Source organism: Corvus moneduloides, chromosome 1 (assembly GCF_009650955.1).
Source record: "Corvus moneduloides isolate bCorMon1 chromosome 1, bCorMon1.pri, whole genome shotgun sequence".
NCBI lineage: Eukaryota > Metazoa > Chordata > Aves > Passeriformes > Corvidae > Corvus > Corvus moneduloides.
In genome coordinates this window covers 161,320,891-161,345,271 of record NC_045476.1, presented here as the reverse complement: position 1 = coordinate 161,345,271, position 24,381 = coordinate 161,320,891, and the positions used below count along the sequence as shown (strand labels likewise).

The 24,381-nt window shown below is 41.9% G+C and overlaps 1 protein-coding gene across 1 annotated transcript in view; it reads left to right on the top strand.

Annotated features, from left to right (window-relative positions):
- Positions 1-17,207: 17,207 nt before the first annotated feature.
- Positions 17,208-24,381, top strand: part of COL22A1 (collagen type XXII alpha 1 chain) — a 227,599-nt gene continuing 220,425 nt past the window's right edge. The window contains exon 1 of the mRNA XM_032134095.1: positions 17,208-17,645. The gene's annotated coding sequence lies outside the window, so the exon portion shown is untranslated. The remainder of the gene's footprint in view (positions 17,646-24,381) is intronic.

The following is a 24,381-nucleotide window of genomic DNA, read 5'->3' as shown; positions in this document are numbered from 1 at the left end:
TATTAACCAAGTCATTATTATTTCAGCCCCATTAGCTAACGGGATACACCTCTCTGCCCAAGGAAAGGTGTTAATCAGCTTCGCCTTGAAGCTGATTCAGCCTTTTGCTTCTGAGATATGACTTCCTACACCATTACTAAAAATCAACTTGAACTGTGGGGCAAAGAGCAGAGTGTTCAGGGGTGAGATAACATGATCCCTTCTCCATCTGACTGTGGTGACAAGTAGCAAAGACAGGCATGGGACCAGGAGCTACAGATTCCACAAGGAGAAGGATAAAATCACAGCCCTAGTTTCCAAGCTAAACATGGTGACCAGTTTGTTCCACCTGCCTCCCTCTTCCTTCAGTCCCTTTTGGAAACTGAATATATGCTGTGAAGTCGTTTGGGTGATTTTTGATTTTGGTAATTTCCTGGTCTTAGTTACACACACACCCCACAGGCTCCACACATGCCCAGGCACACAGATCAACGCAGAAAGAGATTACTTTTTTTTTTTTGGTCAACATCCCCACAAACACACTCAGCACTCAGAAAAATGAACAAAGATGGCTCAATCCTCTCCTCCCCTCTAGCTGATCAGGATTGAAGGCTGCTATTGAAGTACACATCCACAGTGTGGATCTCACCAGCAGCTCATCTGGGATGTCCCTCCTACTCAATAAGCAGCCTCTGAACCTCAGTGTTCTCCAGGTGCCGGCACCCAGGTCTCTTATCCCAGTCACCAACCAACTCACCTGGCAGCTCACTGGTATTGAGACATGAATTTAGAATAGAGAGAGCAGCTGGAAATAGGATTTAATGAGGATATAGGACAGATTGTAGTGATCGACCACTGTCCATTCACCAGTAACATGGTAACACATATCCAGCTCCTTTCCCCTTTATTTCCTGTCTTTTTTCTCCTCAGTTCACCTTAGTCCCTCCCTTTCCCCACTTCCAATTCTTCCCCTAATCATCCCATAATTAATTTTGCACATTTACACAATCTCCTTAAAATCTTCCATCCTGAATTTTACAAAATCTCAAAATGCTCTTCTCATGTTAAATCCTGTATCCCTTTAGGCAAACCAACTGTTCAGGTAGCTTGGCTTTCTGTGGGCAGAATGTCTTTGGCTGGCTCCTTTTGGTGGGCTCCATTCCAGGATGCTGTTCTAGTCCTTCTCCTTTGAAGTTCTGTTCATGGGTCTGGTATCATTGTTCAGGTTTTCAACATGCAGATGGATGCTGTATCTGTGCTTAACATTTTATGCTCTGTTTGCCCATCATAGATGTTTTCACCTCCATCAGCATTTAGCATCTGCATAATGCTCTATTTTTAAGGTATCTCTTCATAGTTTCCCAACTTTCTTTACCAAGCTGCTTATTTTTCATGAAATTTGAAGAAAAAAAAAAGATTTCTCAGGTTTTCAAACATCAGCAAGTGGCTGTGTCCTGCAGCCCTAGAAAGGGTTATTGCAGCAGCACTCCAGCAGATGGCTGGCTTCTGTCAGGAATAAAACTTTCCCAAGGAAAACACATCATGCAGCAGCACATTTGCAGGAAAGAGCAGAGATTTATTTCCTTTGGCTATGGATTAATACAGCAGCTCTCTTTCCACTCTGAATTCGTTAGTGAAAACAACCCTGTGGAGCTCAAGGAAGACAAATATGACAAAGCAAAGCAAATTGCTGACATGAAAGATTCACAATTGCCTAAAGAAAAGCCACTAAAACTCCATTCCCGGTTCAGCTCTCCTTTTTAAGAACTGGTACTGCCAATCACAGAATCTGCTGAATTGGAAGGGACCCACAGGATCACTGAGTCCCACTCCTGGCCCTGCACAGCACCATTCCCAAGAGTCACACCATGTGCCTGAGAGCATTGTCCAAACACTCCTTGAACTCTGCCAGGCTTGGTGCTGTGATCACTATCCTCGGGAGCTGTTCCAGTGCTCAGCCACCCTCTGGGGGAAGAACCTTTTCCAAATATCCAACCTAAACCTCCCTGGACACAACTTCAGGCCATTCCCTCAGGTCTTGTCACTGTCACCAAAGAGAAGAGAACAGTGCCTGCCCACCCTCTTCCCCCCATGAGGAAATTGTAACTGCACTGAGGTCTCCCCTCAGCCTCCTCTTTTTGAGGTTGAACAGACCTAAGTTCATGCACTTAACTATCTTATTCTGGATAAATTCTTTGTGGGTCATGCTAAAACAAGTGCTGTTCCCCTTCCCTAGAACCAAAGGGAAAAGGCTGAATATATCTAAACAACCAGATTTGATTTGTCTCAGTAGGAGAAGGGAAGATGAAATAAGAATTGTCAAATGAGACGATCTGACAGTTCTTGAGCATTCAGATATGTGACTTAAAGTGAGTGTGCTCAACAGTAAAGAAAGCAAATCTTCAAAAACTGGAAACTGTTGGATTCAGGTTGTTTCAAACACAAATGTGCCCGGAAGTCTTTTAGGTTGCTGAAATCTTTCAGTCTCACTGTATGCAAAAGTAGGTAAATACCAATTCTTCCCAACTATTGAAATAAAACAAGGGAAAAAGGGACTCTGAGTCCAAGAGTCATAAAGGACACACCGGGAAGCCCATCCAGAACTGGCTCACTGGTACCATTGCTGCTGTCTCTGCAATAACTAAGCTGACAAACAATTGGATGTTTGCCACTGCAGTCAATAAAGTGATGAAGTTATGGCCAACTGTGTGGTGAATCACAGAAAACAGGGTTTAATGGACTGTCAGAGACTCCCTCCTAGTCCATATTTCTGCTCCATACAAATCTGTCCTAGTAGTGCTTCTTCAAATTCTAACCCCCAGCCCCCGCAACCTACATTTTCAAGAATAAATATTTCATTACTATTTCTCTCTGTTTTTCTCTGACAGTTTATCTCCCTAAAGACAACTGAAGCCCATTGCTTGTTGACCTAACCCAGATGGGTATGCAGGAAAATCCACCGCCTTTCTCCTTTCAGCAACCTCCTACATATTTCAGGATTTCTGCCATGTCCACCCTCAATTTCCTCTTTGCTAGGCTAAACAATCCATTCCTTTCAATCTGTTTGCTTAGGTTATGTTTTCCTGACTTTTGAGCATCCATCCAGCTCTCTGAATAAAGTCCAGCTCAGCCACTTCACTCTTGTAATGCAGAGCCCAAAGCAGGACACAGCCCTGAGTGTTGTAAAAAGCTGCTGTTTAGGAGTTAGGAGGAATAACTTTGAGTCTGCAGATGACAGCACCTGTTCTGCCACGTGGCTGTTGTCAATTCAACAAGGACTTTGCTTGGTTTTTACTGTAATGCTGTCTCCAGGTGAAGAGGTGAGGGGATTAAACCTATCTGCCTGTATTCCAAGTAACTCTATAGGAATTTTTATTTGGAATGTGATCAAACCCATGAAAGCAGAATGAAGACTGTACTCTGAAAAGCATTTAGAAGTCTCTCTTTCACATCCTATCTGCACCATAGTAAAAACAGACCCATAGTCCTCAGAGGGGGGATTTTCTGTCTGATGGTTGTCATCTTCCATAAAGATGGTCCCATTAACCTCATAGGTAATCACTGTAGGGTGTTGTGGGCATGGAAAAGTGTTTCAATCCTATGAGAGAGACAGATTGGCTAATGCTTTAAAATCTGATAGATTATGTACTCTTTTAAAAGCCTGGTATAATCCTCACTCATGAAGTTTGATCAAGTTCTCAGACTGATAAATTTTGAGGTCCAGCAATCTGTGACGTCCCATTAAAACAATTTATTCACCTTACTTAAGAAGTAATGGATTAGCAGATACAGAGGAAGTGACATAATGGTACTTTATGAGTTATACTCGCTTTTGGTAAGGCCTGATGTGACATTTTCAGATATACACAATGAGCAAAAGATGACATGTGGATGACAGATTGGAAAATCACTCCCAAAAGTATTACTCAGTTTGAATGGAGATGCTGAGTAGGCTTATAGCAGAATCTGTACTGAATCCACAGTTACTGATTTATCTTCATTAAAGACTTTGATGATGGAAGAGAGTGAATGTTAGTAAATGTGCAACTAACAACAGGGTAAAAAAGTTGAGAATAAATTATTTCTATTTATTTATGTCTATGAATGGATGACTATGTGCAGCTACTGATGTAGACTTAAATACAGAGACTAATTAGAGAGGTGTGAAAAAAAGCAGCAAGGCTGGCAAAAGCTTTTGAGGATATGAAATAAGAATACTGAGGGGCAAGTCAATAGTATTCTTCAGGAATAATGTTTTAGTGGGGCATGTTGTGATAGGACAAGGAGTAATAGTTTAAAGTATTAAGAAAAGAATAATTTCTGAGGGCAGTCATCATTATCCAGGTTGGACAGGCTTCCAGTGGGATGGTCGGATTTATCAACTTCACTTCGTGGGCACACCCAGCCCATGAGGCACTTTTATCTAGTTCACAGTCTTACTCCTGTAGAAGACTGTTCAAGCAGTAAATGTCATGTGAGCAGCTTAAAGACGTGGGCTAGAACAGCTGCATGAGACTATCACTCACATGCAGTGACACTGTCTCACCAGAGAGCTTCCAAAACTCGGAGTCACCTGCGAAGGCAGCTGAGGCCAGATGACACAGGTGGGATGGAGAAGAGAGACAATTCTAGAGGAATCCTAACTTTCTATAGAGTAGTTAGTTCAGAAATAAATCACATGCTGTTGTGGTGAACCATGACCAACCCCAGGGCAAGTCCCAAAAGCCTTGAGCACCCCAAAAGCTGCGATCCATGCCTTACCTGTAGCTGCAGCTCTCCCTTCCCCATATTTCTCACATTCAGTTGCATTTCCAAAGAGTTCTATGTTCTTCAGCAGCTAATTGGTCTATGTTACTCCTCCTCTCCTACCACTTCCCCCATTGGCTGTAATTCCTTCTCCCCACCCCAAACACCCCCTGGCCGATGTATCATTGGTTACTGTGTGTTTTCCACGCCTGCTTGTCAGGCACAAAACCATCCCTCCAGGCACGTGGCTTGTCTTTCCTGGTGGGTTTCTACCCTGCAATAAACTGTCTTCCGCCACGTGGAGTCCCTCTGCTTTATCCTGCCTCCTTTGGGCACCAGCCGTCGGGGAGCCAGGCGAACACGAGCGGGTGCTTCGCCGGCTTCCCCGCGCCGCGGTCGGGCTCCGTCTGTCCCGCTCGGGGCAGGAGCAGTTTGCTTGGTACCAGGACACTCACCCAGGATGGTACTGCAGCAACTTGCCAAGCAAGATTTTCTTACACTTCTCCTTATCCATGTAAGCCAGGTTTGCTGTTCAGACAAGTCATCAGGTGCCAGTTTGTGCCACTTTGTCACCCAACTTCCTGCTAAATGGAAGTACCTTATGAAGCTGTTTATTTGCCTCAAACCATGGTCACACTAAATCAGAGGTAATTTAATCAGTGACTTAAAACTGTAACTTTACTGGAGATGAACAGAAGCTTTGCTCTCGGAGTTGTATGTATTTCAGTCACCCATTCATGTGGTGGAATTTATGGCTGCTGGACAATGACCACAGCGATGTTTCCAAATCTTTAAGACTCTTTGGTCTCAGTGTCCTGGCAACATGCATATTTTTGTACAGTGTATTGAGTTCTGCACACCCTCACTGGTGACACTCATGGAACAAAGCTCACTGATGAACCATGTTGCATTGCCACTCCTTGGAGTTTAAATGGTGCTGCAGACTCCTCCTGTGACCGTGTTGAAGAGAATGTAACTGTGCTGCTATGCTCACTGAAGGCATTTTGCTTAGTTTGTGATGAGGCTGAGGCATCCTACAGTCATCACAAGCTGTATCACCTAAGTAGGATTTTCAGTTCAGGGGAGGAGCTCTCAGCATTGACAGAAGAAGGGGAAGGTCTCAGGCTTCCTTTGATATCATGAGTTAGATCCTACGGAGATTACTGAAAAATTACTGAACCAGTTTTTGGCTCCCTTGTAATATTTCTTTTCATCAGTAGTGAAAAAATGATAAAAAACTCATGAAGAATGTGTAGTGATGGGACTTTTCACCAGATCCACAAAACGGTTATATCAGTAAAAGGAACACAACAAGCTGGAAAGAGCAGGCAGATATTAATGTCCTGTCTGATGAAACAAGAGCAATTTAACCGCTCTGACATTTGGAGGGCAAAGATGTGGTAAAGGTCAAATCTGGCTTCCCATTTCTTAGCTGCACTTACTGATCATGATTGATTGTTGTGTCTGGTGCTTACCACATTTGTCACTACCAGAAAAGAGTCTGGCCTTGCCCAGGTAGTCCCCAGGTGCAGTCCCTTCCTTCATGCATGTCATGACTGTGTATCCTGGGAAAGCCATACCTGAAGGTCAGACATTTATTCTGTGTTTGAGGTAGTTTAGAGGACTTGGTTAAAAAATATGTTTTGTGAAGAATCTAGAAAGAGGGTCAGATTGCGTCACAAAGTTTTGCCCTGACATAAGCTTCTATCAAAAGTCCTTAAAACTAAAATTTTCACATTAAAAACATTGCGTGAGAAAGTTAATTTTCTGCAGAAAATACTTCTAGTGAGGCCTTTCAACTTATTTGATGCTGCTGGGTTTCTTTCCTTGTTTTATTATTGCCACATCTTTGTTTCATAGGACAATTGAATGAATCTCCTCACACACCCATGTGTGGTTCAAAACACTGATGTCTAATCCAGAAAACCACTGCTGTCTTCTTTTTCCGGTAGTCTGCCTATTTATCCTCCTCCAGAATTTCTTTGGCTTGTCTTACTTTACCTTTTCTTTTGCAGTGACTGTCAGTGGGGGTGTGCATGTCCCTAACAAAGCTGCCTTCCTTTTCCATGCTCTTCTAAGGTGCATTTTGTATCTGATTTACTGCAGGTAACTCCCAGATGTAGATTTCCAGCAACAGGCAACAGAATTCTACTCCAGAAAAGGAAAAATCTTATTTTTTAAAAGTATTAATGGGCAGGAGAATCAATTATTCCATTGCAATTAAACCCCGTGAGATTTCATTTGGAACACTGGATGTTGTTTTGGGCCAAGATTCTGAAGTCTCTCGTGTTCGCTCTTGGACTTCTTATGGCAACTTCATTGCTGCCTGCATGAAAAAACAATAATGGATAATCACCCAAGGGCTTTACCAATATAGGAAGTATTCTCATCACACCTTTCACCTGGGTCCCAGTGAGGCAGCAGACTTTGCTGAACAGTGAGTCCAGAGGGGTCAAGGACCTGGTGAAAGGGCTGGAGCAATAGTCTGATGAGGAGCAGCTGAGGGAGATGGTGGGGTTTAGCCTGGGAAAGGAGGCTCAGGGGGAACCTTATCACCCTCTACAAATACCTGAAAGGAGGGTGTAGGCAGTTGGGAATCAGTTTCTTCTCCCAAGTAACAAGCAAGAGGTTGAGAGGAAATGGCCTCAAGTTGTACTAGGGGAGGTTTAGACTGGATATTAGGAAAAATCTCTTCCCAGAAAGTGTTCTTAAGCTTTGGAACAGACTGCTCAGGGAAGTGGTTGAGTCACAATCCATGCAAGTATTTAATAGATGTGTAGATGTGTCACTTAGGGACATGGTTTAGTGGTGGAGTTGGCAGTGTTGGGTTAATGATTGGACTCAATGCTCCTAAGGGTCTTTGTGATTCTGTGATCCAGTGATACCTTCCAGAGGGAGTGCAGCTTATCAGACCAGCCAAAGGAACAAGAGCTCATAATTTACCTGCTGAACTTGTATTTTGATTTGAACAGCACGTCTACATTTTCAGTCTGCATTTCAGGGAAAAGTTCTATATTGGGTTTGGGAAGAAGCAAAGATTTCCAAGTACAACAAATGACATCAGGAACCTGACAATCAGATTGTCTTTTTAAAATATACCACTTTCCTGGAAAGAAACTACACTTGGTCAGCAAAAGCTGGAAAATAATGCCTGTTTTTCAGGCTCCCCCTCCACTGCAAGTGGCAGCCTTTTACTTTACTTAGAGCTTACTATAGTGCTCAGTGCAGAGCTTCACAGTGGCCAGAAGTCACTTGTGGAGTCTCACTGGGGTTGGTGTGAGCAGATCTTGTCCTCAAAAACTAATGGAATAACAAGGAGGCAAAATCATCTAATAATAGTAAATCATTAGTGTTAGAAGAGAGATAAACCAACTGCACATAGTGACAGAAAGACTTAATGACAGTGAAGGACTGGGATATAGAACCGCAGATGAAATTCTTTATTGGTAAGTATAAAAGGGTGTACATGGGAATCCAATCCCAAATGTATACAGAGAGTGATAAGTTTCTACCCTGTTGTTAGAAGATGTTGGGATTACAATAGGTAGGTCCATGAAATGCTTAGTAGCAGTCAAAGACAAGAGCATTTTGCAATTATGAGGAGAAGAACTGAGAGCAAAGCAGTAACAGGTAAGTCACTGCATGTGTACATCATGGCAGGAGCAAATCATAACTACTGACTCCTGCCCTTGTTGCTTCCCAAACAATTCCCCATCTTAATATGGATAAACTGATATTTGCCAAGGCACAGAGCAGACTGGCAGGGATAATTAAAATTTTGAGAAGGTCAAGCAAATGAGCTACAGATCATCCTGCAAGAAATAAAGACTGAAGAGGACTATGATAGAGGCTTAATTAAATCATGGAAGATATGGAGAGTCAGAACAAGGAAGGACTGCATTCTAGACCAATAAGGGTATTAAGGGTCATCAAGTAAAATTGATAAGTGTCAAATATGTGGAAGGAGTTGTTTTTTTGCACAATGCAGTAAAGTTTTGAAACTTGCTGTGTGATTAGCTTGTGTTAGTTCAAAGAGGAATTGTGTATTTCCTGAGGGAAAAATCTACTGAATGTTGTTAAATACCATCCTCTCATCTAGGAAAAGACAAAAATAAAAATTACTGGAGCAAGGGAGATGATTATGGAGAGCTTTACTGTAGTTTCACCCTGCTTTTCTCTAGGAGTGTTTTATTAACTATTAATGAAGAGTAAGGACTAAGTGCAGCATTGGTCTAACTCTGTAGAGCTCTTCTTATATTCTTCCAATTTCTAAATCACATAGAGTATCCCACAGGCTCCAAAATCAACCAGTAAAATCATTCTTCTGGCTTGTCACTGCTTAGTCACCCTACCATCCTGCCCTAAGCTGTCTGACATTCACTCTGTGAAATTCAAGCTTCTTAAAGTGCTCCTTCAGAAAACTCACAGTTCTTTCTCCTCCCAAATTTTCCATCTGTTCATATTTTATATTGTGTCCGAAGACCAAACTTGCACTGTCAATCACTCAGCTGTGTGGTGCATTTATATGCACAGAATAATCTTCAAAATTGCTCTTCTCCCTCCTTTTACCTCAACTCATCCCACCTCTCTGATAGAACAAACCTTAACTTTTTTTCTACCTCTTTTCTTTCAAAATATCTTTTTTTTTCTCAAATGATGTAATCTAATTTTGATATTTCTTTAAAGGCACCAAAAAGAAATACATCAGTATTTTCAATAGGAAAATGTATTTCATATTCATAGGGGTTTTTTCACTGCGTTGCTCAACCTGTAAATATACTGCAGCTAGGTGCAGATGTTACCATCAACACTGACACTGACTTTTCTCTGTATTTTGAAGTCCAACGGAAAGGGAAAAATAGGCTCTGCCTAGTAAATATACTATGCATGAGTTATGGATATCCATGTAATAAATTTGTGTATTATTTCCCTTTGACAACGTCACCAGCTTGATGCCCTTTAACCTTTCTTCCCAGACTAATTGCAATATTTCAAACCTGGGAAAAATACCAGTCAGTTGACGTGAAAGTAAGTTTTCCTGTATGAGAATATCTTCTTCATCTCTCAAATTTAATCCTTAAAACTTTCCTTTTATATTTGTCTTGGCTTGAGGCCATGAATAAGCCATATTCAGTCTGGGTCATTATTTTTGTCTTCTGTATATAAAAATCTACACAACTTTATTTTCTGGAAGTCATAGTGAAGAAATTTGACTTTATCTTTGGTTAAAATGTGATTTTTTCCTCTCAGTGGGATACAAAATATAACTTACAGACCTAGGAGCTACCAAGATGCAAAATTATTCCCAGTGGAAAGTTATTTCCATATTGAAAATATTATTTTGCATTGAAAATATATGGAGGAAAAGGTTTCAGAAATATTTCTGGACTTTTATAATGGCTTCATACAGAAGGACACTTGGGTGGTGTAAAAACGGGAAACTGTGGTGCAGAGGATAAACAACACCAGCCTCTAACCTTTAAAAAACATATCAGCTGACAGGCTAAGAGAGTGAAAAAGGAAAGGGATGATTAGCACTTGCATGGGCTGCCCAGTTTCTTTGTATTTTGAGTTATCCCTTCATCTCAAATGTGCACACTGAAAGGTTTTACACCCACAGCACCACTCATCCTCATGTATCTCCTTTGTGTCTGACATGCACAGGCTCCTACACCTGATTTCCTGCTGTCATGCTGCTGGTTAGTTCGGTTGCAAGATCTCCAGTGTGGCTCTAGAATTAGGCAAGGATGCTGAGAACATGAAGAAATTTTACAGGTGGGAAGCTGTTGCGGGATATATCAAACAGTACAAGCTGGAGAAGAAACCATGTCAGATCAACTGCTTGAAAAGGGTCTTCCAGCACAAATAAGGGTCACAGTGGTGACTATGCTATCAGAATAAATTTCTGTTCTTATAGGTATTTTTAAAAGGTCATGATAACTTCAAGAATCACAGTCACAAAATCCTAGAATGGCTTGGATTGTAAGGGACCTTGAAGATAATTTAGTTGGAACCCCCTGCCATGGACAGGGACACCTTCCACTAGACCAGGTTGCTCAGAGCCCCATCCAATCTGACTTTGAAGGCCAGGACACAAGGACACCAAACTGGTTAATTGTCTACTTCAAAAATATAGAATTTTTAATGTTTACTGGCACCTTAGCTTTAGACTCATAAATGTATTTTTCCTCTTCTTCTTCTGGGTCTCTTTTCCCAGGTAAAAAGTGTCAGGACCAGAGGAAATGGCATCAAGTTGCACCAGGGGAAATTTAGATGGGATATTTGGAAGACTTTCTTCCCTCAGAGGGTTACCAAGCATTGGAACAGGCTGGCCAGGGAAGTGGTGGAGTCACCATCCATGGGGCTACTTAAAAGCCATGTAGATGTGGAATTTGGGGACATGGTTTAGTGGTGAACTTGGCAGTGCTGGGTTAATGGTTGGACTTCATCTTGAAGGACTTTTCCAACCTAAATTATTCTATTATTCTATGATTCTTTACTTCTTGCTCCTGTTCTGCTTGTCTCTAATTATAAAGAATAATTCCTTGATTTCAATGCAATATTAACTTCAAAGAAATAGACAATATATGTAAAAGTAAAATTACCTAGAGAGGCAGTGTAGTCTGTATCTTTTCACTCAGTCTGCATTACATTCTCAAAAAGAGAGAGAAAAAAGCCATTCTGATCATGTTTATAGATGAAGTGCAGACAACAAAGGATTGGTGATGTTCAACATTGAGTTCTGTCCTGAGCATATGTGATGCTTTTGAGTTCAGTGATCAGTGTGTTTGTAAATGAATTAGGCTGTGGAATTCCAGATTCTTTGATGATGGTCAAAATATTAAAATGTAATGGAAGAGGGGAAGAAAGGTGTTTCACTGTCCTAGAGATGGAGACAATGCATTTAGGCTTTACTTGCAGCAACCCCAGTCCCAACCCACTTTGCCTGACTTCACTGAAAATCCAGGAAAGAGGCATCAAGGTTGATTTACTGTAGTACAAGGAAATGCAAAGTTGAAGAGCACTCCAGGCCCTGTGTTGGAATTCAATAATGAGGAAGAAAACTGTTCCATACTAGTCCATCAGACAAGCTTCATTTTGCAATTCATTGACTATTTGAGCCACTGAGTCACAGACATATTCAGAAGAAAGCCTTCACTGTATCAATATCTTTACAAGTGTCTTGATTTCAAGTGTGTTGTGAGTTACTATGATCTCCAGAACTCGGCATTACAGAAGTTCATACCTATAAATGGAGAGAAGGAAAAACATTTAATTATAGACCTTGTAATGCTGTCAGGTCATCAGTCAGGTAATGTCATCAGTCATGAGCTGGATTCGATGATCCCAGTGGGTCCCTTCCAACTCAGAATATTGTGATCATGTGATTCTCTAATGTCACCAGTGATCAGATATCAGATTTACAGAAGCTACTAAATCTACCACTAGTCCTTGTAGTAATTTGTAATAAATAACTTAAACCTATGACAAGGATGTGATACTTTGTCCTCTTTGATATTGATATAACTAACAAGAACTCAATTATATGTTTGGCTTGTGGATTGCTTTTGCAGACTTTTGTGGAGGGAGCCATGTGATAAATCACATTTATTACATACAGAGAAGTTTTTTCCACTATGCATCCTTTTCATAGGTCAGCCCAATGAACTGCTTAAAACAGTTATGTTTTACAAAATGAGTTTCAGAAGGTTGGGTCACCATAAGGAAAGATTTCTCCCTTTCTCTACCATAGTATTTTCTCCCCCAAATTACATAGAGAAGACAAAAAGGGGTTTTATGAAATACTATGTTTGTTATATGGTTTAGGTATTAACTTATAAAAGCAAAGTTTACGTTTTTTTAAAATGTGATTTGTGAACAAAGAATCAGAAGTTGGTGACTGAGAGATGGATAAACATAAACACTGTGCATTAGAGAGATGGAGAACTATGAGAATGGCCTTAGATAAGTCAGGAAACAAGAAATAACTATAACAGTATTTGTGTGAGTTATCATTGTTCTTACAACCATTTTATATTAAATGGGATTTAGATGCAACTGGGGTTATCAATATAGGAACAAATTGTATGTGGCTCAAGAGTCAGCTGGTTTTTCTGAAGAGTGGGAAGGAAATTTTTAAAGTCTTTGCTCATGTTGATGGTAGATTTTTCCATTTTTGTTGCCATTGCTCTTCACTCTTGAAGGTGTTATTCTGAAACTTACTGTAGGATTAGTAGAAATTTTATTTGTTTTTAAATTAACTTTATGAGTCTTTTCTTCACTAAACTGTGAGGTCTCCATAATTCATGACTTTGTAACTTGCAGCATTGGATGAAAAGCTGCATGCAATGCTCATCCAACAGAAATAGTTTATGTGTCAGGATTTAGGAAATACAAATCCTGTAATTCACTAACAACAACGAAGTAAGAACAAGACCAAAACAGAATACTTTCATGATACATGAGTCCTATAAAACCTATAACAAACTAAACCAATACATGCAGCACAATAATGCAAAATATATTCTTCTGCAGAATTTAGTCTTTTCCTTTCATTGCTCTCAATAGGTTTTGGCGTAGAAAATTCTACACTGCCGGGAAGAGAACATTTCTTTGCTAGGTAGACTTTTTCTTAGGAGAGACCATTTGGATCTGCTTCATGCCTTGGAATGTAAGCCTTTAGGGACTATAATACACAATGTGCACAAGAGAATGTATATAAAGATAAAAAAAGGACAAGAGTATTCCCCAGTGATGCAAATCCTTGTTTCTTAAGAATTTATGAGTTGCCAGCACACAGCTACTGATCTGAGCCTTGACAGCATGAGAATTTTCAGGGAATTTGTATAAGAAACCTGTCAGAGCCCTGAGACACCATTAACTGGGCAGAAGGAAAAGCCAGTTATATCTGTGATCAAACTGGATGTTTCAGGAGGTAAAGGCACCGTGATTTGCAGACTGCATAATTCCTGGGAGTGAACTATTGCAGGGTATGTTGCCACAAAAAATTTGTAAACAATATTTATCTGGCTTCAAATGTGGCTGGTAAATTTACTAGAGAAGAAAGGACTGTGAGCAGTTCAAGTCACACACCATGTCTTTGTGAGGAAATCCCTCTGCAACAATCACAGACCGAGACATCATTCTTGGGAAGCATTGTGGAATGATTACTGTTTTCCTACACACCTGCTGAGCCATCCGTTCCCGGGGATAAGATATCAGGCTACACAGACCTTCTTCTCCATGCAGTACATCCATCTTTTATATTCCTAACCCCAGGGTGAAAATGGAAATCAAAGGCTCACAATCAGAATAGAAAGAACTGAAAAATGTGGGGAAATTGAGTTATGTATCTGCGCATCGATGTTTGTCATAATCCTCTGAGCTGCTGATTCAGTGCTGTTTCCAACAGAAATCGTAGTAAGACAGCAGCTTGAATTGCCTTCTACTTGTTTATACTTCTTCCAGATCATTGGAGACAAAGTACCTGCAAAGAGGAATGATTCTCTTTCAGGTAATCACCTTGGTACATTGTAAAGAGAAGCAACAACTTTAACAACTGAGCTTGCTGTAAGAATGTTGACAGATGATTATTATGTGCAGTAGATGAAATACTAACTGCTGCAAGATCTAAATACAAACCTTCTACAGACCAAGGGAGGATATTAGGTTTTCTTTGTTGTACACAACACTCATCTGCTTTACACCACTTGGTTTAATGTCTTACAACAGATCAAGCTAATGTGACAGTGAGAAGATCCTTGTGTGAGGCAAAATATTCTTGGGAAGGTGAAACTTTAGGGAGAAAACCACCAGCATCCCATAGGCTTAACATTAGGTAAAGATAATATTGAATATAATACTGGGTTGGGAAGTGAAGTAGCCTGAAGAAAAAAGTTATGCAGAAAGTCAGCATAAAGAACATAGCACTCTATTATAGGAAAAGTTTTGTTTTGCTGCTTCAGGCTAGAGTTGAGCAACCCCCTGCCCTCCTTTTTCTTTTCATAGAAACATTAAGGTTGAAAAGACCTCTAAAACTGAGTCAAACCATTAACCCAGCATCGCCAGCTGCACCACTAAACCATGGCCATAAGCACCACACCTACAGGTTTTTTGAACACTTCCGGGAATGGTGATTCCACCACGTCCTTGGGCAGCCTGTTCCAATGCCTGCCCACCCTTCTGATGCAATTTATGAGTGCTGGAATGGGATCAGCTGGAGACAGTGGATTCCTTCTCAGGTTTGTAGATGCATATCCAGCATTCAGTATTTCATCTGCTTTTTGTAGACCAATGATTCTGGCTGATTCTGATGGCAGAGATGTGAATAAAGCATGCAACCACTCCGAAAGCTGGGCAGAGGTCATCAAGGCTGTGAGTCCTCAGGAAACCTCTCACCTTCCTGCACTCATGGATATTTTCTTTCATACCACTGAACAGATTGTCTAATAACCTGTGCCTAAAATGCAATCCTGTCAAGAAATTTTAAACAGCCATATGATGAACACAAACCTCAAGTCCCAATTCAGTAAATTCAGCAAAGTGCTTTGGAGACTCAGTCTCTAACTTACATTGAGGTAGAGATCCCTGCAGGAAACCTGAAAGGGAACAGCAAAGGTGGTGATCCTTCTCCACTAGCCAAGTCTTTCTGTACCCACATAGAAGCTGAATGTGTTCTGTCCAAGGAACGGAGGAACTGGGAGGTGAACAGGTCTCTTAAAAAATGCACAGCATGGCCATGAATTGGTCTTAATATCACATGAAGGATATATTATACATAATTACACTTTGTCTCATTGGCAGTAGCAGGGATGAGACTGGGCTGAGTGAAAATAGCATGTCACTGGCAAAAGGGGTTAGAGAAGACACTGGAGACCTGCCTTTGCAACCACCTGACAGGGTAGAAATCTGCTCCATTTAAGCACATGTCAACTTAAAGTATGTATAATAATGAATGCATGTTCCCCAGAAAATTCTGAAGTTTAGAAAACTGAATTTGGTCAATGATTTCTCATAGCAAAGCAGAAAACTTTGTGGAAAGGCATCTGCAGTGCTTCTTCAGCTTGAGGGTGAGCTGTAACACAACAGAAAGAACCTTCTGAGTCTGTTACTACCACATAGTAGATAGACCAAAAAAAGGGAAATCAACCCTGCCATCTGCCACCAAAGCTGTGTGGGCTTTCATGGATCTGAGCAGCCACAAACCTGCTGATACCTAAGGTCTCAGGCCTGCACTGGGAAATTACAGCAGACACAGGAACATCTTTATAACCTGGTCTACATCCTGACCCACCGATCTGCTTTAGATGCAACTGTGTTTATGATAGAATCAGAACGGTTTGGGTTGGAGGGTGTTGGGGTCCCTCCCCTGCCATGGAGCCCTGGGAGAGGGGCCCTGAGGGCACAGACACGGGGTTTCCCTGCCCCTGCTCAGCCTCGTTCCCATTGGTTGGTTTGTGTTCCCTGCGCGGGCAGAAGGACCCTTGGTCCGGTGACTGGAACAGTTCCTGGGCAGAGCCCCGGCCATGCGGCTGGAGAAATAAACATCTCTGAAACAGCTATCAAGAATCTGTCTGTCCATATATATTTCCTTTCCACGGGACGCCTGGTTTGATATAGGCGTGTTACAGTATCCCTGTTGTAACAGGAAGGCACCTCAAAGATCATCCAGTTTCAACCCCCCTGCCATGGGCAGGGACACCTTCCACTAACCTAGGTTGCTCCAAGCCCTGTCCAACCTGGCCTTGAACACTTCAGGGATGGGACACCCACCACTTTTCTGAGCAACCTGAGAAAACATGGTTACAGTCATGCTAAAAGAATTACATGGGCACTGATGACATCCTTTGTATGTCCTTTGGGCCTGCTTTGAGACCTCCCGTTTGGGGCAGGCATCCGTCCCCTCATGGACACCCGCCCTGATGGGGCCGCGGGGACAGCTGTGAGATGCTTCCGCCAGGGCAGAAGCTGCGGCGTGCGGCAGCAGGGGGGACCGGGGATTTGTCTGGAGGAGGGGTGAAGGAAGAGTGTCTCCAGCTCACAAGTCAGAGCTGAAATTCAAGCAAAAATATCCCAGCTAAGGGCTTTTTATTTAGACACGGAGCTCAGGGAGGAGGTAAAAGCAGAAACCACCTGTTTGCTAAGATAGAAAGGGCGTTTCCTTCCCACACTGCAGGGACACAGCTCCCCCAGTTCTCTGCCCTTCGGGGAACACATTTCTCAGCCCCTCGGGCCGGCACCCCCAGCCCCCTTCCCTCGAACCTCTCTCTCATCGCCCACATCTCCCACCCCCCCGTCCCCCAGCCCACACCCCCGGACCGATCAATCCCGGCCCCATCCCCGGACACCCCCCCCCCTCCCCGGCCAGCGGCGGGGCCCGCAGCCCTCCCCGCCCAGCGCTTCCCCTCCCCTCGCTCCTTAAACCCGCGCCCGCCCTGCCCGGCCCCTCTCCGGCCCCTCTCCGGCATCGCCGCCGGCCCGGCCCGGCTCCGTGCCCGCCGCTGCCGCCAGCGCCCGCTGCCCTCCGCTCCATCCTTTCTCTTCTTTTTCTTCTCTTTTCTTTCTCTTTTCTCTTTTCTCTTTTCTCTTTTCTCTTTTCTCTTCTCTTCTCTTCCTCTTCTCTTCCTCTTCTCTTCCTCTTCTCTTCCTCTTCTCTTCTCTCGCAGGTGGGGGTGCACAGGGGATGCAGCGTTTTGCCCATCCCTGCCGTGTCGCTGACAGGGACCTGTGAGCGCGTGTGTGCGCAGGGGGGCTCAGGGGAGTGTGTCTGTCTGTGTGTGTCCCTGTCCCCGAGTCCGTGTCCGTGCGTCTGTCTGTGCGCTCCTGCCCCACCCGCCCATCAGCACCCCATCCCCGCCGGGCTGACAGCTCTGCAGAGCGCACCTCCAGATACCACTTCGGGTGGTGCTGTGTCTGTGAAGGTAAGAGGACATTATTGGGTTTGCAAATCTGGCACCTGGGGCACTGTTACTGAACACAACTTCTGCTGTGTCTTTTTCATTTTTCCCTCCAGCAGGGAGGACTATCAAATTCAGAAGACTAATTTTTTTAAACTATGCAAACATGCAGGAACAGGGTCTGTCTTTTACAAAGGAAATCCAGAAGGATCTGTGTTCCATTATTCTTAAGCTGGGTTTATTTATTTCTCATTTAGTCAACAACATTTTCAGACTAGAGTGTGCTAGGTGAGTCTGTCACCTGAATCAGGTTTGGTCAGCCCTCAAATTTGGATTAGCAGATGTAGAAGACTTCATTGCAGGTGATAAAGCAGCAACTGAGGGATGTGTAATGCCTTCATTGAGGAAAGCCATTGACAGGAGGTTGACAGATGTCAAGATTACACTATAATCAGTGTTTTCAGTGTTGGGTCTCAGAACATAAATACCTTGGGATTTCTGTGACCTAACACCTTCTTGTATTCTGTCTTTGTGTCAGTGCAGTTTATATCAGTATCTGGAAATACCTTGCTGTGTTAACAAGGTATTTTCTTCACATTTATTACAAATGTGCTGTGCATCACCTTCTAGCTGTAACCTCCCAGCCTTCCTCTAAACTGCCTAAATCATCCTTCTCTTCTGTGTTTTCACATTGCTAGAGTTCTTAAAAGTGTAGTGACTGCTGACACTTCACAGCATTAGCATGCATGTGGTGCTGTGCCTGTTTGCATGTATTTTGATTAAAATCTTAAAATAACACAGCCCATCTGTGCAGTGTGGACACTAATAGGATCATTCTCAGGAAGATGCACCTGCAAAGTCTATCTGTATTACTATGTGCTCAATTACCAACCAGAATTACTGTGGGTGCATGCCTGAATCTTTTTCTCTTTGATGAAAGACTGGTTAGACACCTGTTTTGGGGGAGTTTGTATAGATAATAATTGATAAAGTAATAGGAAGAAGTGTTGCTAAATAGGTCAGGCAGGCAATTGCAAGGTTTATTCCACTTCAAAAACTATATCACTTTTTTCGTTTGTTTGTTTTTTTAAAGAGTAAGAATTTAGTAGTTTTAGCTAAAGTTTCAATCCTACCAACTATCATATGTATTTTCCACCAAGATGCTGCTATTCTGAATATACAAATACTATGGTCTGGACAGCTGGGACAGTGTCCTGAAGTAACTTCTAGTTAGACATATCAAGTACATGAAGATAGATTTTATATCAATGAAGTGTTTATAGAATACTATTACAAAAGAAACTCCTGAATATGTGTTGTAGATTCACTGTGCATCTTCAATAAGTATGTTGTGTTCTGTTGCTTCCAGGAAGAGGCAATGTTGGATATTTTGGCATCTTTTCTGGTGAAATGGAGAAGAGTCCAGTTCTGAGCTTAGGAATGGGCAGCCCACCAGCTGATGAATGTCATCTGGTTTTGTGCAGAATTACTCTAAGTAACTTGCAGAAAGGCAGTCCTCAACACATTGCAAAGCAAAGGGAGGAAAACAGGTCTTTTGACTTTTAACCAGCAGATGACAGTGCTTCTCTCTCCTGGGATCAGTTTGGGGCCAAATCTTGTTTGTTTTAACAGAAAATGATAGTCTCTCTGACTTTAGTGATTGTCTCTTGAATTTGAGTGAGACCTGTGCCATGAATGAGAAGAGTTTTTGGGTTGCAATAGCACATCTGATGGAGGACTCATTGCAGGGGAAGTATCTGTCTGACTCATGTTACTCTGACTCATATTACTACAGTGGAAGAAAAGCTCCCCAGTGGGGATCTAACAGAGGAAGAATGAAGTGGAAGGACTAGTTTATTTTTTTGGTCTGTGGGAAGGTTTTTCTGAGCTCAGATACCCAGAGAATGTGTGGGTGAGCATGTCTATAGCACCTATACATACAATACATACACAGAAGTATTTTCTTACTTCTTCAGGCATTTCATACGGTTTTAAGGCAAACATCTTCGCTACATGCCGGAGCTAGCTTTTGATTCTGGAGACTATGATACTGAAAGTAATAGGAATAAAAGAACACTTTTGTTTCCAGCATGTGATAACTTTCTTGCTAAAATATATTTCTGAGATTTGTTCCATTATTATCTTGGCTTCAAAGGATATTTCAATTTGTCATACTGCAATGCTTTATTCTAAAACCTGTTTTGATTAATCACTGCTGGGTGATCACAATTCCTCGTGTTTAAAGACCATTCTTAAATTCTTCCTATTTCTCATAATGAGGATCAAAATCTTTAAGAAAAAAGCTCACATTATATCAACATGTTGTCTGTACCACCACACCTGAATGGTACGGGTGGTACTGGACTATTTCAGCTCTTCAGGCAATGCCAAATTCCCCAGTCATTCTTGCATGAGCTTTAATTATGTATTATCTCCTATGACACTGAAATATCTCCTTCCAGGCTTCCCAACTCTATTTCCCATTGCAAGAAAATGTAGTGGTGCATTTTTGTCTTTAAAACTGACTCTTTGGAGAAGACTTATTCCTGCAGGTCTTTCCATGGCTGAGTGAGTCTAAATTCAGGAATGTTGGGTCCTTACTGGGTGCTGCTCACTTTGCATGAGGCACTACCAGCTATTAAAAAGATGTTTTGGAGTTTGAGAACTCATGTTTGGGGAGTGAGGAAAGGGGGAGACAGCATCTACAGAAATCACTGAACTGTAACTGAGGAACTGTGAACATTTTTTTTTTAAATTCTTGTAGCAAATGCAGGTACAGCAGGAAAAACACAGGAAAATGGACATATTGGAACCTAATCCCCTTTGGACACGAACTCATTCTGGTAATTTTCTTCATCATGTGCTTGATTTTACTTGGTGTTTTCCTAGAGGCTTCTTCTAGTTGCTGCTGGAAGTTTAGTGATCCCCTTCAGTGGAAATCACATCAGGCTTCTGAAGCTGGTAGGAGCAAAGCTTGGCTGAGATGGCTGTCCCAGCTCCATGAGCGGAGCCAAGCAGAGGAATGCATTCTGCAGAAAGAAACTTCTGCAAAGCTCTCCCATGGTGCTTTTGGGAGGCTTGCGGGTCTTAAGTCCTGAAGTGATCTGCTCAAGGTTCACTCAGACTTGCCTTCTCCTTTGCAAGCAAGTGAAAACTCACAAGGCAATAATCATAAAATTTATTTTACAGTTTTTAATTTCAAATTTTGTTTAAAATATACTGCTAGGTTTTGTTTGGTTGGGGTTTTTTTTTCCAGGGAGAGGAGGTCTTAGTCCTAATGTTCTTGATTTATAAATATCATCAAGGGTCACTAAATAACAGGTGAAGTTAAGGGTTTTTACCTTAACAATGCAGCTCATTGAAGTGTAGTCAGGAACTATGGATTGAGGATGTTGCACTGGCAGCCTTTGGCAAGTCACTGAATCTGTGAACAGTCAAATCTTCCAGCTGTGAATGAGATAATATTAGAAGGAGGTTTCACATGAATTGTGGCCTTAAGTTCCTAAAAATACCCCAAACAAATCAGAAGGTCTATATTAGTTCAAAGCATCTTGATTTCTTATTAATTGAATAATATATTCTGTAACAATTTGCAACATTTATAGAATTTTAGTTGCAAAGAGACACTAGCTGGAGCTGATTTCTTGATAAGTATGGAATCAGAGAATAAATTATCAGTTTAGGTTGGAAAAGACCCCTAAGAACATCAAGTCCAACCATTAACCCAGCACTGTTGTGTCCACCACTAAACCATGTCCCCAGGTGCCACATGCATTTTAAATACCTGCAGGGATGGTGACTCCACAGCTCCCCTGGGAAGCCTCTTCCAATGCTTGACAACCCTTTCAGTGAAGAAATTCTTCATAATCTCCAATCTAAACCTCCTCTGGTGCAATTTGAGGCCATTTCCTCTTGTCCTATCCCTGTGACCTGGAAGAAGAAACCAACCTCCTCACAGGTCTTCTCTTCAGAGATAACAGTGGAGCACACAGATCTCTACAGCCCTCGTTTTCCCTCTCAGGATTTTTCCTTTATGTGATCTCCTTTGCCCTTGCTGGTGCAGGCTGCCATGGGGGTTGTGATCAGCAATTACAAACCCTGGGCTGGCAATCACAGCAGAGGAGCTTGGCTGGGGGCAAGGGGTGGGGGGAGTATGCCCTGATTTCTTCTTCCTGCTTTACTCCTGATGTCCAGCTCCACTGACTAGGCTGAAAAAAATTATCATGTGAATGTGAGCCACGAAACAGGATGGATAGTTCTGCTTGTGGGACAAGTTGCTTCTTCCTTTCTAGTCTGAATATGAGGGTGGGGGTGGACTGATAATATTTATTTTTCAGCATCACTAAAAGGTCAGTTGAATAGCTCAATACTTCTCATAGCAAAGAAAAAGTATGCACACACTGTTACTGCCCTGAGAAAACTGATTCAGGATTGGCAGTAGGTGGGTTGATGGTGGATACATGACCTACCAGGGACTTGTGTTATAGCTTGGAGATTTAATCTGGAGTGGGGAAAAAAAGAAACAACCCATCTCTGTAATAACAATTATTGATATACAACAGATATGTTGTTTAGTGGAAAATTTATTTCACAAATCACGTGATGCAAGTAGTGAGACACCTTTTGATTCCTTGTACTGCCAGATGCAACCTAAAAAAAGAAAAGTACATTTGGGAGATCAAAGTGGGCTGAGTTGCTATTCTTTATTACATTGAGGTTTTCATGGCAAATATCTGGTACCTCTGTGTACAGTAACAAGGGTCTGAGATTTCTGGAAGTGTTTTGACTTTAGAAAGCTTCTTCCTGTAAAGCAGTATGAATACTCTCTAAAAACTTCCCATTTCTTTCCTAGTACGGAGGAAATTCAGCAGTAAATACTGGGCAGGTGCCTGTGAGCTCTGGTACTCACTTGCAAATCCTTGCTCTACAGAAAAAGCAAAGCAGCCTGTCCTGGGAGCCCACTGAGGAGTCACAGATCCCAGCCCAGGGTGTGTGGGGCTGCAGAGCTGGCCAAAAAGTGCCAAACCTGTACCTGATCTGATCACATGCCACAAAGCTTCTCCAAGCTGAGTTAGGCTTGATTATTCATTAGGAATGAATGAAACAGAGTTACAGGTCATGTTTTGCAAGTGCTGTCAGTCCTGATGATGCAGTTGTGTAGATTTCCTCTGCTCAGGGAGTGCTGTTACCACAGAGCTCATCTACTATGCAGTAGAGGTAAGTTATCCTTCTCCAGCTCGTCAGAATCTATTTACTTCGCATTGATTCAGTTCCTTAGAAATTAATCTTTGATTCTTTGCAGAACAGAAGTATCCCCTGAGTTCGGTATAAGCAACTTGATATGATTATTGTTATGTCCTGAATATTGATTCTTAAGTGATTTTAATAAGAGATGTCAAAACTGCCATATTTCACTTCACAGTTGAGGGCAAGTTTAAACTATTGACAGATTTAATTATTTTTGGACTCATGGTCTTTGTTCTAAGCTTAGTCAATACTTCGTTGTGGTTTGACTGCTTATTGCCCAAATGCAATTTTTTTCAGTGCTCAACCATGTTGAATTGTGTTCCCTTGGTCAGCACCAGGTATTTCCTTCCAGAGCAACCTGGTTAATACTGATTGCCATAGGAGGAATTACTCTGCCTATTGATTGCAAAGATTTTCTTTGAGCTGTAAAGTTTAGCAGTACTGGGGGATTTCTGCTGGCTCCATACTTAGTGTGAAACTAATGACCTCTTGTACGACAGAACTTCACTAATTCCAACTTCACCAGCAGATAAGGGCTACAGATAATCTATGTGGACTCTCTTGATTGCCACTGCAGTTCCTAGAAATGAAACAGCAGCTGGTACCTATTTCACAGCACTTCTGGTGCTGGACATCCCTGAAACCCTTTATCTATTTCAGAGGTAGGACTGCTTTTTCTTCACAATAAATTAAATATCCTAATGAATCTACAAGGAAAGGAACACATGGTTTTCAGTCCATTGTAATGCTTGATAAAAGAACGTTTCTCAGTGCTTATCTTTTCAAGATATACCAGAAAATCTGCAGCAAACCCCACTGACTGGGTCTAGACAGGGTGGTCAGGCACAGTGGTTTTAAATCCTGACTGGGAAATTAGTTCAGCACCAGCCAAGAGACAGCAAGGCACTGCTCTTCTGTAGCACTTGGAATTCTCCTGTTCCTGTGTGAGCACTGACAAAGCTCAGATCTGCCTCATTTCCATGATCTGCAGCAGCACAGCCCAGGATGCTCAGTCTGGACACAGGACCTGATGGTGTAGCTCTGCCATGGACAGTGCTTCATATTCCTGCTGAAAGAAGAAGAAAAAAAAACCCATTCTTTTTTAAAGGACAGTGCTTTAACATAGATAATAAATCTGTTCAGCTGCCCTGGGAGGCTGGGGCAGGAGTGTGGCTCATTCCTAACAGATGGGTTGACAATCCTTGTTCAAGTCTGATATTTCATAAGCCACCTTGAGCTGTTTCAAGGCAATTTCCCTTGTCCTGCTTTGCTGTTTAATTATGGTACCACCTCTAGAGTGTTTCTGAGAGTGGTTTTTATGTTTTCTGGAGGTTTTTCTTAATTATACGGATAAGTACTTTTATGATTGATTTCCAAAATTAAAACAGTTTATAACTGGGCTTATATTAGCTTCTTTCTTTGCCATCCCTTGGGTTTATTACTGAGTACATTTTCTGTTCAGTTTTTACTCAAGCTATTTGTATATATTTGGCTACTTTTTTCTTCTCCTTTT